This window comes from Desmodus rotundus, chromosome 8, assembly GCF_022682495.2.
Source record: "Desmodus rotundus isolate HL8 chromosome 8, HLdesRot8A.1, whole genome shotgun sequence".
Classification (NCBI taxonomy): Eukaryota; Metazoa; Chordata; class Mammalia; order Chiroptera; family Phyllostomidae; genus Desmodus; species Desmodus rotundus.
In genome coordinates this window covers 64,356,778-64,375,666 of record NC_071394.1, presented here as the reverse complement: position 1 = coordinate 64,375,666, position 18,889 = coordinate 64,356,778, and the positions used below count along the sequence as shown (strand labels likewise).

Here is an 18,889-nt window from a genome sequence, read left to right as displayed (position 1 = left end):
AAGTATACTATCCACATCATTTTTATTCAGTGTGAGCAGAATAAGAACCAAGGCAACATTCCTGTAATAATTATTTTCCACAGGTGTTATGCCCAAAGAGTATGCATAGTACCTGGTTGAAATTAATGGGCCACCCCAGATCAGTACTACATGTGCTTTTAAATAGCACATGTGATTGCCCCTAGGTAGGCGATTACAAGGAGTCAGTGAAGCATTTTGTGATTCCATATCTTTCTCTGTAGCATGAAGAGTATGGTCTAGCTAATTTTTTGGATCCCTTCCAATCTTAAAAGCCTATTTTTCTTTATAAATATCACTGTGAGCTACTATGTTTGGAGAGAGCATCACAAAGCATGTGATGCTACTCATCATTTCCATTTCAACCTACAATGTGATGAATATCTTTTCTCTTTGTTTCTCTGGCATAATCCCTGTACTTTTAATAGAGGACATACCACATTACACTGTAATTGCTTATAAGGGTTACATTAAAACATATTTATTAACCACTTTGACATTAGTGCTAACATGATAGGAGGGACACAGCTGTGAATAGGTGGAAAGGTTATGTGGGCCCACCAGCTGAGCCACATTTCTGACTGCTGTGTGTCCAATTGCCCTCTACCAGGGGTGTCAAACTCATTTTCACTGGGGGCCACATCAACCTCACCATTGCCTTCAAAGGGTGGAATGTAATTTTAGGTCTGTATTAATGTAACTACTCCTTAACAGTTAAGTGGGAGGTTGGTGCTGCCACTGGGTAGAAACAAGGTGCTGGGCCGGATAAAACAAGGTGGAGGGCTGAATCCAGCCCATGGGGCTTGTGTTTGCCACCTGTGCTCTACTAGACTGTGACTCAAGAGCAGGAACTGTGTCTAATTAAAATTTTCCGTTTTTCAATTATGGTTGACATACACTATATTAGTTTCAGGTATACAACACAATAATTATACATTTATATAACTCATAAAATTATAACCCTGATAAGTCTAGTGCCTGTATGATAGCATATATAATTATTATCAATATTGTTGACTATATTCCTTATTTCTGAATTTATATCCAAGTTGGAAGGCATTGCTTGCCTCATAGAAGGTGCCCAATCAATATTTGTTAGATGAACAGGCAATTTCTAATGTCTCCTTGGTGTTTGACAGGTGCATGAGCTCAATGTATGAGCTTGTAACGAGAGAAAAGCCATCCAAATAGCCATGCTTTTAGAAGAAAGCTGCCAACTCTGGGACAAGCAGTTACAGGAATACCTGAGACCTGGGCACTCATTAATTTCCAATGATCTTTTATTCCTTCCTTATAGACTCAATTATATCATAACACTTGAATTTAATCTTTTTTCATCAGAAAAAGTATTTCAAGGGCAAAAAACTCATTACTCCTTCAAACTCACTTTATAAGCTGTGGAATTTTTCAATTAGCATAAAAGAAAAAACATGTTAATGTAGATTTAAGTCTCATCAGTATCTCAGGTTCTCCTTTCTTAATAATTCCTGACAGTTCACCCCTTCCATGATTATCTAATCATTGCTACAATGCAACCATGAGCTTTCTGCAGCCCAGGATGGCTTGGGCCATCCTTTTGAATTTATCTTGGAAGCAGCTATAAGAAGAAAAAACAAAAGAAGAAGAAACTTGAGCAAGGCATGGTGGTTTAAACTCCTCTTATTTGTACCATGAATTGCATAATCTCCAATTCCCTGTCTTCAGACTCCCTTAGCTCCAAACCAATGTTTAGAAAATGTATGTTGAAAGCTGTAATGACTCCATGTGGTTTTCTCCCCTTGTTTTTAATTCTATGGGATGAGGTCACTTCACCCATTTCTCTTCTGTATTACAATATTTAGATTTCCTCTACTGAAAACACTTGTAAATTTTTTCACAGGATTTGACTGTCCTTCAATTTCATGTTAGTATTCATTACAGACTTTTCTTCAAATAAATCCAGGTCTTCCACATTTTGAATTAATGGCATGTTTGTGAATTGAAACTTGATGATTGTAAAACAGAAGTATCCAGGGATGACATTAAGATTCTGGGCTTTGGAATTCACAACCTGAGTTCCAACCCTGTCTCTGCCCCCACCTCACTGATTGTAATACACCCTTGAACAGTTAATTTTATCTGAGACTTGGGGTTCTTGTCTTGAACACAGGATAGTAATAATATCTGGGCCATAGAGCACTTAGCATAGGATCGGAACATATTAACTCAAAATAAATGTTAGCTTGAAAAGTAAACACATAATGAAATTATAAATCTCATGGGGATACATATTAGATATACTCATTTTACCCAGCAAAAAATCATTGTTAGCTATTTCAAAATTCATTTCTTAAAGGTAACCCTGGTGGTTACATCAGATGACTGCCTCCTCCAGTCAGTTCAGGGTTGGAGTGACTCCTCCTTCATTATTTAAATAATAATGTCTTGAATCCTGCCTATAGTGATGAAATACACACCATCTCTCCCATGAAACTTTCTGCAATCCTCTCTTCCTTCTAATACTAATATTTCTTGAGTTGTTGGCTATACTCACATCTTGTCCTCAACTCCTGATCTTCTCACTCAAGTCAACCCCAAATGATCACCATCCTTTCCCTTCATTTGCACAAAACACCACTCATAGAGGCATTTGCATATTAGACGATTTCCTGAAGGATTTCCTGTATCTTAGAATAGTGAGTCAGAAGGTCCAAAATGGAATATTTTGTACTTTTTTTCCTCAGTGTCCATTCTCCCACTATGGGAGACTGACTCTTTCAGAATCTCTTCCTTTGGCCTTGGGCTGCCCGTTCTCTCCAGAGGCTCTCATCCACTCACCTCCTTCTCACATGGTCCCCGAGTGCCCTCAAGCTCAGCGTTTCTTCAGCTGTCTCATGCATAACAATTCAGTTTTCTTTCTGTCTGTCTGGACCATTTGGACCTTTATCCTGATGGCTTTATTTTTCTAAACTAATATTTTCTCCTTCAGAAGAAATCTGCTATCCACTTTAAATATTATTCCCACAAAACCTTTAACTCAAAAATAAATAAGCCATAATTCCTGCTTTTGTAGCCACAGTTTATTTCCCACAGAGAGGGATACTTAAAAACTGTGAGTCAGTTTACTTCAGTTCTCTACTCACAACTCTGCCTGGTTCCCAGCTCATTCAGAGCAAGAGCCGAGGTCTTGGTAAGGACTGCCGAATCCTAGGCCTCACCTGGTTATCTTTCTGCATATTTCTGGCTCCATATTTAGAATGTATGTGTCCCAGACCTGAAGCATTATTTCAGGAGCATATGGAATTTCCCTTGTTCTATTTGTTGATTAGGGGGAAAGAAAAGCATAGGCAAAGCACATTGTCACCAGGTGGCAGTGTGACAATGTTCTTCCCAACCTACCTTCTCTGGAGTTATCTGGATAGAAATAACTTACTAGGACATTTTATGCCCCGATCTATAAAAAAAATCACATAATCATAACCATAACTTTGTTAGAGAGATGAAGACATTTCAGTACTATATTCTAGCTATAAGAATGAGCAAACTGAATCCTAGGGATATAGGAATTTTGTATATCTCACCTTGAAAATCATCTTGAAATCCTTTCTCTATCTCTCAGTCTCTGTCTCTCTATGGAGACAGAGAGAGAGAAAGAAAGGATTCAAGGTGATTTTGTTTTTTACAGATAAGGAAAATTAAGTCATAAATAAGGAGATATACTAGTTGAAAAACTTTTGAATGTGTTATAAATTCAGCACAAGTTGGGTTTTTCTTAAAAAGATTTTATTTATTTAGAGAGAGGGGAAGGGAAGGAGAGAAGGAGAGAAATATCAATGTGTGGTTGCCCCTCATATATCCCCAACTGGGGACCTGGCCTGCAACCCAGGCCTGTGCCTTGACTGGGTATCGAACCAGCAACCCTTTGGTTTGCAGGAGTGCGCTCAATCCACTGAGCTACACCAGCCAGGGCACAAGTTGGTTTTTAAAAGTAAAAAGGAGAGTGGTTGTTACTGAAGCATCTGGAGTCCAGGTATAGATCAACTTGCTTCAGGCATAGCTGAATCCAGGCATCTAGTCTCTTCTCTATCTCTTTATTCTGTTTTCCTAGGTGGTGTCTTTGTTTCAGGTTTTGAAATGAAGAGTGGCCCCCAGCCACTCTTGCCTCATGTTACATTTATTCCTAGGAGTATCTGAAGAGAAAGTAATTTCTTTTTCTAACATTTTCAATAAGAACCCTGGAACTGAATCTCATTAGGTAGACCTGGGTCATGTTCCAATTGGAGCAAGGGGCGGAGTAGGAGCCATTCACCTTTCTGAGGAACAGGGTTGGTTTGGGGCAAGGTCAACATGTATAGTTTTTCATGTACAGTTTCTCACTTCAGGACAGTGCCCAGCTAAAGCCTTAACGAGGGACTGAAATCCATCCTTGGCTCCACTTGTTTAGGTATAATACATCAGGGCTGCATCTGCCTTGATGGAACACTTTTCTTAATTTTTCTCAGGGCATTGCATAAGTTAGTACTAGTTTAGCTTATTATCAGAAGATTGAATGAATGCCGGGTAGACCTAAACAAAAATGTCCATTTCTGGTGGCAATTAAAAAATATCATTATTAAATTTGATTTTTTTTCTTTATTTCTCTATGTTCTTGAAAAGGGAGGTAGGATTGTGTTACAAAAAATGTGTGGGGAGTTACACTTGAAATGCCTACATTGGAATCTTGTTTTCACTATATGCTAAGTGTGTGAATTTGGGGAGAATCTGAATATTTCTCAGCCTCAATTTACTTATTTAGAATAACCATATTTCAGGGAGTTTTGTAGGATTAAATGAGACATATAAAAGTCCATCACAGTGCTTGGGGCATAGTAACAGCTGAACTAATGTTAATTAACTGTGGCAGCTTTTATACATCAGCCCCTAACTTTTTGACAATCTTCTTAGAGATAGGATCTGTGTCCCTTTCCCAGGTTTGGGAACAGTTGTGATGGCACCGACCAATAGCTTATTGAGAAGTGACACCATTTGACCTCTGAACCTAGGTCCTAAAATGTCATCTTGCTTCCTCATGGAATACAGTTTGAAATACTGGCCAGAAGCTCCCTGTTGGAACCTCTGAATGAATGTGTCATGTTGTGAGAAGCCCAAGCCACACAGAGAGACACAGAATTCCCTGCAGACTCTCAGTGGAGGAAGGTCAAAGAATTTCAGGGCCATGATTTTAAAATTTCTTACGTTGTGGAAGCACTCTGACGAGTGTGATTTTCCTGCAGGTAATTATTTTCTTGATTATTATGAAGATGTCTATAACTATGATGGTTAAACTTATGTGTCACCTTGGCTATGGTGACCACATATTTGGCTGAACATCAGTCTAGATGTTGCCATGAAGGTATTTTTTTAGATACAATTAACATTTAAATCAGTGGATTTGTGAAAAGCAGATTACCATCCAAAATGGTGATAGGCTTTATCCAATCAATGGAAGGTGCTGAGATGAAAGGCTCCTGAGCTGAATTTAAATTGAGGACAGTATCAACTCTTACCTGAATTTCCTGCTGGCCTGCTGTGTGAATTTTACACTTGGAAGCCCCCGTCATTCCCTCTCTCTCTCTTTCTCTCTTTTTCATATACATGTAATTTATTTTTTCTGGAGAAGCTTTACTAATGCAATAACTAAGTAGAAATAACAAAGACACACAGCAATCTCCTTTTTTTTTCCATTTTTAAAATTTTATTATTGTTCAAGTACTGTTGTCTGCCTTTTGCCCCACTACTACCCCCTACCCCAGCCATCCCCCCACTCTGTCCCCTGATTCTACTCCCTCTTAGTTTTGTCCATGTGTCCTTTAGAGTTGTTCCTGAAAAACTTTCACCCTTTCCTCCCCCATTGTCCCCTCCCACCTCCCTCTGGTTACTACTATGTTTGTTCTTAATTTCAATATCCCTGGTTATATTTTTCTTGCTTGTGTGTTTTGTTGATTAGGTTCCACTTAAAGGTGAGATCACATGTTTTTTGTCTTTCACTGCTTGGCTTATTTCACTTACCATAATGCTCTCCAGTTTTCATCCATGCTATCACAAAAGGTAGGAGCTCCTTCTTTCTTTCTACTGGGTAGTACTCCATTGTGTAAATATACTGTAGTTCTTGGACCCATTCATTTACTAATGGACACTTAGGTTGATTCCAGCACTTGGCTATTGTAAATTGTGCTGCTATGAGCATTGGGGTGCGTAGGTTCTTTTGGATTGGTGTTTTAGGGTTCTTAGGATATAATCCCAGCAGTGGGATTGCCAGGTCAAAAGACAGTTCCATTTTTAGTTTTCTGAGGAAATTCCATACTGTTTTCCACAGTGGCTGCACCTGTCTGCATTCCCACTAACAGTGCACTAGGGTTCCCTTTTCTCCACGCCCTGTCCAGCACTTGTTGTTTGTTGATTTGTTTATGATTGCCATTCTGACTGGTGTGAAGTGGTATCTCATTGTGGTTTTAATTTGCATCTCTCTGATGGCTAGTGGTGCTTAGCATCTTTTCATATGTCTCTGGGCCCTCTGTATGCCCTCTTTGGAGAAGTGTCCATTCAAGTCCTGTGCCCATTTTTGATTGGGATTTTTTGTTTTCCTAGAGTGGAGTCATGTGAGTTCTTTATGTATTTTGCATATCAAATCCTTGTCTGAGATATCATTGGCAAATATATTTTCCAACATGGTTGGTTCTCTTTTCATATTAATGCTGTTTCCTTTAGCTGTGCAGAAGCTTTTTAATTTGATGAGGTCCCACTTGTTTATTCTTTCCTTTATGTCCCTTGGTCTAGGGGACATATGAGTGAAAATATTGCTGCATGGAATATCTGAGATTTTCCTGCCCATGTTCTTCTCTAGGACTTTTATGGTGTCATGACTTATATTTAAGTCTTGTATCCACCTTGAATTTACTTTTGCGTACGGTGTAAATTGGTGATCGAGTTTCATTTTTTTTGGCATGTAGCTGTTCTGCTCTCCCAACACCATTTGTTGAAGAGGCTATTTTTACTCCATTATGTGCTGCAGCTCCTTTGTCAAATATCAATTGGCCATAGAAACTTGGGAATATTTATGGGACCTCTATTCTTTTCCACTGGTCTATGTGTCTGTTCTTATGCCAGTACCAGGCTGTTTTGATTACAGTGGCCATGTAATACATTTGATATCAGGTATTATTATCCCTCCTACTTTGTTCTTCTTTCTCAAATTTGCTGCAGCTATTTGGGGTCATTTCTGGTTCCATATAAATTTCTGAAATGTTTGTTCTATATCTGTGAAATATGTCATGGGTACTTTAATAGGGATTGCATTGAATCTATAAATCGCTTTGGGTAGTATGGTCATTTTGATGATGTTAATTCTTGCAATCCATGAGCATGGTACATGCTTCCATTTGTTTGTGTCTTCCTTAATTTCTTTCTTCAATATTGTGTAGTTTTCTGAGTACCGGTCTTTTACCTCCTTGGTTAGGTTTATTCCTAGGTATTTTATTTTTCTTGTTGCTATATGAAATGGGATTTTTTTTCCTGATTTCTGTTTCTGCTGTTTCATTGTTGGTATACAGAAATGCCTTTGACTTCTGAATATTGACTTTGTATCCCACTCTTTTGCCAAATTCACTTATTAGGTCAAGTAGTTTTTTGGTGGACTTTGTAGGGTTTTCCATGTACACTATCATGTCATCTGCAAACAATGACAGTTTTCCTCCCTGCTTTCCAATTTGGATGCCTTTTTTTCTTTTTCTTTTCTGATTGCTGTGGCTAGGACTTCCAATACTATGTTGAACAGGAGTGTTGAAAGTGGACAATCTTGTCCTTTTCCTGATCTTAGTGGGAAAGCTTTTAATTTTTGCCCATTGAGTATGATGTTGGCTGTAGGTCTCTCATATATGGCCTTTATTATGTTGAGGAATGCTCCCTCTATTCCCACTTTGCTGAGTATATTTGTAATAAATGGATGTGGTACCTTATCAAATGCTTTTTCCCCATCTATTGTTATGATTGTGTGATTTTGACTTTCCTTTTGTTTATGTGATGTATTGTGTTTATTGAATTGTGAATATTGTACCATCATTGCATCCCTGAGGTAAATCCCACTTGATTATGGTGTATGATCTTTTTAACATATTGCTGGACATGGTTTGAGAATATTTTGTTGAGGATTTTAGCATCTTTGTTCAGCAGCAATATTGGCCTGTGATTGAATTGCATTGAATATAGATTTGTTGTGTCTTTATCTGGCTTTGGGATTAGGATGATGCTAACTTCATAAAAAGAGTTTGGGTATCTTCCACTTCTTGGATTTTTTGAAATGTCTGTGAAAGATAAGATTTAACTCTTCCTTTCATGTTTTGTAAAATTCTCCTGTGAAACCATATGTTCCAGAGCTTAACAATAAAAAAATAAAAAAATAAAAAAATAAAAGAAACCATATATTCCAGAGCTTTTGTGTGCCAGGAGTTTTTTGATTATTGCTTCGATTTTGTCAGCTGTTATTGGTCTTTTTAGACTTTCTGGCTTTTCTTTGTTCAATTTGGGAAGATTATATTTTTCTAGAAATTTTTCCATTTCACCCAGGTTTTCAAATTTCTTGGCATATAGTTGTTTGTAGCAATTTCTTACAATCCTTTGTATTACTGTGGTGTCAGTTGTAATCTCACCTCTTTCATTTCTGATTGTGTTTATTTGAGTCCTCTCTCTCTTTTTCTCAATGAGTTTGCTTAAAGTCTTGTCGATTTTGTTTATTTTTTCAAAGAACCAGCTGCTGGATTTATTGATCCTTAGAATTGTGCTTTTAGTCTCTGTGTCATTTAATTCTGCTCTCATCTTGGTTATTTCCTTCCTTCTAGTTGCTCTGGGCTGTCTTTGTTGTTCCTCCAGGTCTTGTAGGTGGCAGGTTAAGTTGTTTTTTTCAAATGTTTCTATCTTTTTAAGATAGGCTTGTATTGCTATATACTTTCCTCTTAGTACTGCCTTTGTTGTGTCCCATAAGTTTTGGACTATTTTGAGTTCATTTTCATTTGTTTGAAACTTTTTTATTTCTTCCTTGGTCTCATTCTTAACTCATTCAATATTTAAGAGCATGTTATTCAATCTCCATGAATTTGAATGTTTTCGAGTTTTTTCCTCGACGGTGATTTCTACTTTCAGTCCCTTATGCTTGATATGATTTCAATTTTCTTGAATTTGTTGAGGCTCTTTTTGTCTCCTATCATGTGGTCTATCTTTGAAAATATTCCATGTGCATTTGAAAAGAATGTGTATTTTGCTTCTTTGGGATGAAAAGTTCTATATATATTAGTTAAGTTCATTTGATCTAATGGGCCGTTCAGTTCTACAATATTCTTGTTGATATTTTTTTGGAAGATCTATCCGTTTTTGACAGTGGGGTGTTAAAATCCCCTACTGTAATAGTGTTGCTGTTAATATATTTTCTGAGGTTGTCAAAGATTTTCCTTATGTATTTGGGTGCTCCTATGTTGGGTGCATACATGTTTATAATGTTTATGTCTTCTTGATGGATTCTTCCCTTGAGTATTATGAATGTCCTTCTGGGTCTCTTTTTATGTCTCTTGTTTTGAAGTCTATTTTGTCTGTTATGAGTATTGCTACACTGGCTTTTCTTTCCTGTCCACTTGCTGGGAATATTTTTTTCCAAAACTTCACTTTCAGTCTGTGTACGTCTTGTATTCTGAAGTGGGTCTCTTGTAGGCAGCCTGTGTGTTGGTCATGATTTCTTATCCATTCAGCCACTCTGTGTCTTCTGATCAGAGCATTTAATACATTAACATTTAAGGTTATTTTTGATAGGTATTTGTTCATTTTTCTCCCTTTGTATCTGTGTTCCTCTCTCATTCTTTACCTTTCTCTTCTCTGTAGTAGTCCCTTTAGTAAATCTTTTAGTGCTGGTTTGGTGGAGATATACTCTTTCAGCCTTCTTTTGTCTGGGAAAATCCTTATTTCACCTTCAGTTTTAACTGAGAGCCTCACTGGGTAGAATAATCTTGGTTGTAGACCTTTTGTTTTTCATTGGTTGGAATATCTCTTGCTATTCTCTCCTGGATTGGAGTGTTTCTGTTGAGAAATCAGCTGCTACCCTTATTGGAGCCCCTTTGTATGTTACTTCTTATTTCTTTGCTGCTTTTAAGATTCTCTCTTTGTCTTTAAATCTTGGCATTTCAATTATGATATATGTTTGAGTTGGCCTCTTTGGGTTCATCTTGATTGGGACTCTCTGTGCTTACTGAACTTGCATGGTTTTTTCCCTCTCCAGGTTTGGAAAGTTGTCTGTCATTATTTTTTCAAACAGGGTTTCTATCCCTTGTTGCTTTTCTTCTCCTTTTGTTATTCCTATGATTCAAATGTTGTTGTGTTTCATGTTATCTTGTAGTTCCCTTAAGCTATCTTCACATTTTTTGAGTCTTTTTTCATGCAGTTGCTCTACCTGGGCGTTTCTTTCAACTTTGTCTTCCAGCTCACTAATTTGGTCCTCCGCTTCATCCAGCCTACTTATAATTCCTTCTAGTGTGTTTTTTATTTCTGAAATTTTAGTTTTCATTTATTCCTGGTTTTTGTTTATAGTGTCTATTTCCTTTTTCATACTGTTGTAGTTCTCACTCAGTTCCTTGTAGTTGTCTGTGAGTTCCTTGTGCATCCTTATAAACATTATTTTGAATTTTATATCTGATAGTTTGCTTACCTCCATTTCATTTAGCTCTTTTAGTGTGGAGTCTTCCATTCCATTTGATTGTATGTTCTTTTTTTTGGTCTCTCTATTTTAGGTGATTCTTTTTGTTTGTTTCTACGCTTCCTGGTGTTTCAATATCCTAGCTGTCTTTGCAGGGTAAACTTCTATGGTAGGAATTCTATGGGATTCAGTGGTGTGGTGTCTTTGATCTCCTTGTCCAGATGCTCTAGGTTTGCCCTTTCTTCTGTTTGTGTGGGCTCTCTTGTTGTACTTGGGTTTTTACTTTTAGTTGGTTCCTTTAATGGTGGGTTCTCTCCTCTAGCTGGTATGCTGTTGTTTGCAGCTCCCACCTATTCTTGTATGTGATCAGTGGAATGGGTTAGGCAAAATGGATTAAGATAGCAGGGAGAGTATTCTATGGGATTTAAAGTATCAACCAGTAGAGAATAGATAGGAGATCCTTTAGATAAGTATAGCATTAACCATGATATTTCATCCAACTACCCACTTTTTATAAAAGGTGAAAAAGAGATAAGACTCATGTTAGAGGGGAGGAGGATTGTGAGCTCAATCCAGAAAACAGAGCACTTGTGCAAGGTTAGATAATGAGATATAGTGAGAGTAAATGATAGAAATTAGGCATAGTGTGCAAGAGAATAGAGTTAACTGCAACAATAATAATGCTCAGGAATATAGTGAAATGGGCTAAGATCAGGGAGGGGTGCTGTGTAGTATGTTCAATTGCATGGAACAACAATTATTTACAGTATTACTGCAACAACAATAACATTACCAGAAATATACGATTTGGATAACAAGAATAGAAAGTACACAATCTAGAGTAGTGTGTTATTGGAACACGAGGGAAGTGAAAGAAAGAAAATTAAAATACAATGTGAAAGAGAGAATAAGGAAAACCAGTCATATAATGCAATTAAACAGAGAAATAAAAAGAAGAAAACTAAACAGAAAGAAGAGAAATAAAAAAATACTAATAAAATAAACAAAGTAAAAATAAAAAAATAATACAAATAAACAATAAAAAGCCAGTTCTATGGGATATCAAAGTGAAATTTGTCTCAGTTTCTCCATTTTTGGGGTTAGCCTTGTGCTCCTCTTTGGATCTGCCTTTGGACCTTTCACAACTCCAGGTCTTGGTGTCTCACTTGGGGGAAGAATAAAAAAAGAGAGGAAAGAAAAAAAATAAGCCTCCTTCTGACTTTATACGTGCTGAACGAGTTCTGCTGGTCTTCCTGGATGCCACAGAAAGAGGGTTTCTGGGCTTCATTTTTCTCCTTTTCTATGGTTTCGCAAGAATGGGGGCAAGGTCAGGGCCCCAAAATTCACAGTTGCCCAGCCTCTAGCCCAGGTACTCAGTGAGCTCCTGGTCTCCCACTGTCCATCTGCACCAGGCTGGCACCTTTAATTCACCAGTTGTGTCAAGGTCTGTGAAGTGCACCTACTCCTTGCTCTTTGTGAGCCCACTGTGGCTGGAACCCACTGCCAGGAAAGTGGTGCCTGTCAGCTGCCAGGCTAGCAGCAGTAATCAAGTGCAGGCAGGAGGCTCAAATCAGCATCCCAGGGAGCCCCTCCAATCAGCTGCCAGGCAAGTAGTTCGAGTCAGCCACTGTGGGAGAGTTCCTTAAAAAGCAGCTGAGAGCCTTTTTTTTTTTTTTTTTTTTTTTCTTAACAAGCACCTGGCTTTTCACACAGCCCAACTTTCTAACCAGACTGGAAACTATCTGTGTTAGGGTCTGACATGGCCCAACTCTTCTCCCTTCTCTAGGCATCACCCAGTTCCCCAACTTCTCTCATAATGACCTAGCCAGTGTCCATAGTCCCAGTGGGTACACACTGTCTCTGTGTGTCTCCCATTTCATCTCTATTCCCCCCCAGTGACTTCAAGCATCCAGGTCCTTCCTGGTGCTGGGCTGTCCTCCCTGCTCTGGTAGGGGAGGGAGCTGGTGATCTAACTCTTCTCCAAGTTTCCTGCAGCAGGCTTCAGGCGGGCGGGGGGCCACAGCAGCCTAGGTCCCTGCGCAGATCCCAGGGACCTTAGCGTCCCAACACAATCTCCTCACCATCTGTTTTTCAATGTCTTCTACAGTTTTGGGGCTCCAAACTTCATATAAGCTGCGATTCTGTTGGCTTTTCACTCTGTTCCTCAGAAGATCAGATAGGTGTTAGGCTGGGCACCGGGAGAACTGGACTCTGTTCCCACCTATCTCGCCGCCATCTTCCCCCACAGCAATCTTCTTGACATAGAATAATTTCATTTCCATTATTAGATGATTTGTGTATATGCTATCTGAATGCCACTTTAGAATTTAGAGAGTAATGATGCAGTTCTTAAATGATTCTACATAAACTACAAAGGTTAACCTTTGTAGCCCCAGTAAGAATGTAAGCCCCACATCTCAAAATGCTAATCTTATCTGTCCCATAACTCCCATGGTATAGAACACAGCTCTGTAAGACTCTGTGACAGTGTGTAACAAGCTTGGCATGAGGATAATAAAATTGTTATTGTGAGGACCATGCCCCTGTTTAATCATAGTCTTAACATTTTTTAATTTTGTTTTACTGTCTCACTGAGTCACTATGTAAATGTCATTATTGTGCCACTAGGATTTACAGGTAGGCGAGGGGTAATAGTTTCCCCTGTTTACATAGAGAGTTGTGATCTTATGATTGGAGATGTTTGGTAACTAATTTATAAGTGTTCTCTTGGGGATGGGGGGTACGTAAAAGAGGCAGCTTCATGACTTAATGAATTGACTTACACCATACACTCTTCCCCCCTCACTGACCTTTTATGAATCCTGTCTCTACTGTCTTTATTTGTGCCATCTGAGACTAGCTTATGGAATCAACTTAATTTTTTGCCCGAATTTTTATGTCACCCTAATAAAAATACTTTGTATTATGCCCTGGCTGGTGTAGCTCAGTGGATTGAGTGCAGGCTGTGAACCAAATGTTCGCTGGTTTGATTCTTAGTTAGGGCACATGCCTGGGTTGTGGGCCAGGTCCCCAGTGGGGGCCAAGTGAGAGGCAACCACACATTGATGTTTTTCTCCCTCTCTTTCTCCCTGTCTTCTCTTTTCTCTAAAAATAAAGAAATAAATCTTTAAAAAATACTCTGTATTTTGTTAAATTATACTGAACTTTTAAGAGGAGACACATGAGGTACATTGCCAAAATTAACTCAGAATCTAAAGACCTAGGCACTGATGCTGGGTGTCAGCTCTTTAAATTGAAAGGGGTCCCTAGACACACATCCCAACAGCCTTTGTGTTTATCTCCAAAAGGACAAGTATGAAATTTGGATTTTTTAAATTTCTTTAAAATTTTTTTAAAAATATATTTTATTGATTATGCTATTACAGTTTTCCTATCTCCCCCTTTATTCCCCTCCACCCTGCACACCCTTCCTACCTGCATTCCCCCCACTTAGTTCATGTCCATGTGTTGTACATGTAAGTTCTTTGGCTTCTCCATTTCCTATACTATTCTTAACTTCCTCCTGTCTATTTTCTACCTACCATTTATGCTTCTTGTTCCCTCTACCTTTTCCCTGCATAATCCCCTCTCCCTCTCCCCACTAATAACCCTCCATATGATCTCCATTTCTGCAATTCTGTTCCTGTTCTAGTTGTTTGCTTAGTTTATTTTTGTTTTTTTAGGTTCAGTTATTGATGAACTGAATCAACAGTAGTTGATTTGTTGTGAATTTGTTGTCATTTTACTATTCATAGTTTTTGATCTTCTTCTTTTCCTCAGATAAATCCCTTTAACTTTTCATATAATAAGGGCTTGGTGATGATGAACTCATTTAACTTGACCCTATCTGGGAAGCACTTTATCTGCCCTCCCATTCTAAATGATAGCTTTGCTGGACAGAGTAATCTTGGATGTAGGTCCTTGCCTTTCATGACTTGGAATACTTCTTTCTAGCCCCTTCTTGCCTGCAAGTTTTCTTTTGAGAAATCATCTGATAGCCTTATGGGCACTCCTTTGTAGGTAACTGTCTCTTTTCCTCTTGCTGCTTTGAAGATTCTCTGCTTATCTTTAATCTTGGGTAACTTAATGATGATATGCCTTTGTGTGTTCCTCTTTGTGTCCAACTTCTTTGGTACTCTCTGAGCTTTCTGGACTTCCTGGAAGTCTATTTCTTTTGCCAGATTAGGGAAGTTTTCCTTCCTTATGTTTTCAAAGAAGTTTTCAATTTCTTGCTCTTCTTCTTCTCCTTCTGGCAACCCTATGATTTGGATGTTGGAACATTCAAAGATGTCCTGGAGGTTCCTAAGCCTCTGTTCAATATTTTGAATTCTTGTCTCCTCATTCTGTTCTTTTTTTGTTAGAAACATGAAAACAATGGAATTTTTATTTTGATGAAAAATGAGTTTGCAGTCATTTAGTAAATGAAGAGCAAACACTTAATTTTCCTATCTCATAACTGTTAAGGAAAAAAATCATTAGTAAATAAATACCCGTGAACAGATTAAGGGTAAGGCAGACTACATAATAAACCACCCATGATTTTCACATTCCTTGCATGTGACTCACTCTAAAAGGGTGAAAATGACATTGGAGATAACTGAACTATTAAGATATGGGCACTGAATCTCATTCTAATCACTCATATAAGCCTCTTGATAAATACTCATTTTTTGCTCATCATGGTCAGTAAACTATACACATTTTACTGAAGGAATAGTTTGATAGAAGCACTTATTTAAGTTGCATTGTGTGTCACAACTATAAAAATGGCGTGAACAATACCATTTAACCACCATTTATAAAGTGCAACTAAGTAATATTCTGCATTTTGTCTGCTGTGTGACAAATATCAATCTAGACTGAAAGTACCCCAGCAGCCAATTTCTACCACTCTGAAAAGATCTAGATGTGTGAAAAAAGACTGTTCCCCCATACAAAAAACCAATTTCATAAACCCACTGGTAAACAAATACATTTATATAACTGGAACCTCAGGATGCTAGAGTTGTACTCATTTAAAAAACCATTCAGCTACCTTTGGTCTTAAAAAAAGGTTACACTGCAATATCCTAAATATTGTTGTGTGCATCTCATGATGAAGAGAGTGGCCTTGCAGTGCAGAATGAGAAGAGTGCAATGTCACTGTGAAAAGTAGCATGCTATGGTTTTGAGGAATATTGGCATCACGGCATTGGATTCTGTGCATCAGGATTGAGGTCATTGTTGCTGGAAGGGGGATGAATGGGGAGAATATCCAGCTTATCCACTTGTGGAGTTGGGTGCACGAACACAAGCTGGTCCTGGGGAATGTCTGTGGCAGCTGTTGCAAGGTTAGTGATAGATTTACTTTTTATACACTGAAAGTCTACATGCTGACTCTTTCCTGTTTCCTTCTCCCAGGACATTCAAATAAATGGTCTTTGGACATAGTTGTAAATCACTTCTGGGTGGCCCCCAGGTCTTTTCTTTATTTTTTTTCTTTGTAGTTAGGATAAACTTCTATTCCCAATCTAATCTTCTTATGACCCCTCTCTTTCAAAACTGATTTGGCCACATCTCTGTTTTCAATGTACTTGAAAAATCTATATAATTTTGTGCTATAAATAATTTGTGAATATTCTTCTCCCATCTGGGCTAGATACTCTTCATTCTAATTAACCTTCATTCTAATCATCATTGGTAAGCACCACTATGCGGCATTATCTTTCCCCACTCTGGTCACTAGCTACCATAAGAGGCAGGGTCATTTCTTCTAGATAAAATTCAAACTGTCTACAAGCACCATCATTTGATAACTCTTGCATTAGGGCACTGAGATCTCACATTTAATAGTACTATATTCAGGAGATACAAAGATAGTCACATGCTTCTCTCAGTTCAGGAACTGATATTCCATCAGGATACTGGATTACTCCTGTTTTATAGTAATCCAGAATACCTCAAAATACAGTGGAGCCAATTCCCTCTGGTACTTTATACTCTCCCTTCTCATTGGGATATGTGAAATTATGTTCTTTGACAGATCCAAACACCCTGCCCAACACTGTATTTGGCTGTACAGTAAAAATGGATGGGTCCACAACAAATCTAGTGTTATTCGCTATTAGTGTCACTCGTTCTGATGTTCTTACATTCCGAGCTCCTTCTTTTGCATTTTCATATGCAAACACCATCTCCCCAGATGTCTTACAGCTACCATCTGAACTTGACTGACTGTTTCTGCTGCTGTGTCCAGCACTTCTACTGGAACATTTGGAGAAACTTTTTGATGATGAGGACTGCTTGGACAGGAGGAACTGTGATCTTTTTCTCATTCAACATGGCGCTGTCATGTAAGAGAAGTTAACATTTCTAATACAAGGAGTGAGATGAATTCTGTTCTTTCATGAGATGAATCTCATCATCTGTCACTTGACCTTCATCTATCTCTTGATCTTTCATGTGCCCCACCAGTGCCATGTAGTCTCATTTTGGTATGGTCAACAACTCCTCTAGCAACGCGTGAGGGAGTACTTGAATGTTTATAAAATTTACATGACCTACAATGCAATTTCTGATCCCAATTCTCAGGATTACTGGAGTTACTATCATACGGATGAGGCCATCCTGCCATCCCACCTCAAGCTTTCTCACACTACTGCTCTGAAAGGACACATGTAGCACCCCTAACCTTAGACTTTTACATGGTCCTCAAAGAGTCATGTACTCTAGACACAATTGCTGGTAACAACATTAGGAGCTAAATAAAAGCTTTATGTCATTCATGTAGTGCTTAAATATGGTCAATATATTATAGGAGTTGGATTAATATCTTTTTCCTCTACCCTTCTAAGTTCTCAGTTGGGACCACTGTAGTGTCCCTTAAGTGTCCACGGAGAGCCTAGGCAAAAGCTGGGGCCAGTGACACCTTTGCTTCCTCCTCAACTGGATCCCTCCACAGTTGTCTGTGGTGACAGCCACTCTGGCATCCTCGGCTACCATAGCTGCCCTGGCAGATTGCAGGCCAGCTCCTAATTCTCCCTCATTCTATTCTGGTTGAATGTATATTTCTTCCTTGTGGTCCAAACCATTGATCTGAGTCCTGATTACCTTCCCATCACTGTTGGTTCCCTGTGTATTTTCCTTTAATTCACTTTTCATAGCCTTCACTCTTTCCTCTATTTTGCAACTATACTTAACCCATTCTGTGAGCATCCTGATTACCAGTGTTTTGAACTGTGCATCTGATAGGTTCGCTATCTCTTCATCGCTTAGTTGTATTTTTTCTGGAGCTTTGATCTGTTCTTTTATTTGGGCCACTTTTTTTTTTTTTTTTTGTCTCAGCACTCCTGTTACATAGTAAGGGGCAGAGCCTTGGGTATTTGCCAGGGTGGGGCAACCCAGGTCATTGTGTTGTGGCAGTGTATATGGGGGAGGGGTCCGAGAGGGAGCAATGCCTCTTGCTGGGTTCTCGCCTGGCTTTCAGTAACTTCTTCCACTACCCACAATGCAAATGGGCCCTTCTGGTGCTGATTCCTGGGTGGGTGGGCTTGTGTACATTCTAGGACCCTGTGGGCCTCTCCAATGAACCCTCCTGTAAGGCTGGGAGTTTCTCCTGCTGCTGCAACCCCAATGGTTTTTTTCAGTCAGAGCTTTTGAGGCTTTATTTCCCCATGCTGGAACCCTAGGTTGCGTGGTCTGTCTCACTCCCCAGTTATTCCTCCCGGTTTACCTACACATGAATGTGGGACTGCCTGTTCTGCCAGTTGCTGCTTTGTCTGCCCTGGTTCTCCTGCTGCCACCTTGCCTTGAGTCCTCTCCACTCAGCTGCCCATCTCCGCCTCTCCTACCAGTCTGGATGAATGTTTCTTCTTTAACTCCTTGGTTGTCAGACTTCCATACAGTTCAATTTTCTGGCAATTCTGGTTGTTTTTTGTTTTTAAATTTGTTATTGTCTTTCTTTTGGTTGTGAAAGGAGGCATAGTGTGCCTACCTATGCCTCCATCTAGTCTGGAAGTCCCATGTGGGTCGGTAATTAGTAAATTTTTACTTGGAACTATTCTGAAGAAATTTTTTGCTGCACTCCTCTGGAGGGAGAGTCATTGCTAAGATGTTGCTAAGGAGAAGCATCTGAGATATATCAAGTTTATAATTTATAAATTAGAATGAGTTTTTGAGAGAGGAAAGCCACTATTGGAGGAA

The 18,889-nt window shown here is 38.8% G+C and overlaps 1 pseudogene; it reads right to left on the bottom strand.

The window, feature by feature from the left end:
• Window positions 1–15,891: 15,891 nt before the first annotated feature.
• On the bottom strand, window positions 15,892–17,365 carry LOC112320872 (BTB/POZ domain-containing protein 10 pseudogene; annotated as a pseudogene).
• Between the last annotated feature and the right edge of the window lie 1,524 nt (window positions 17,366–18,889).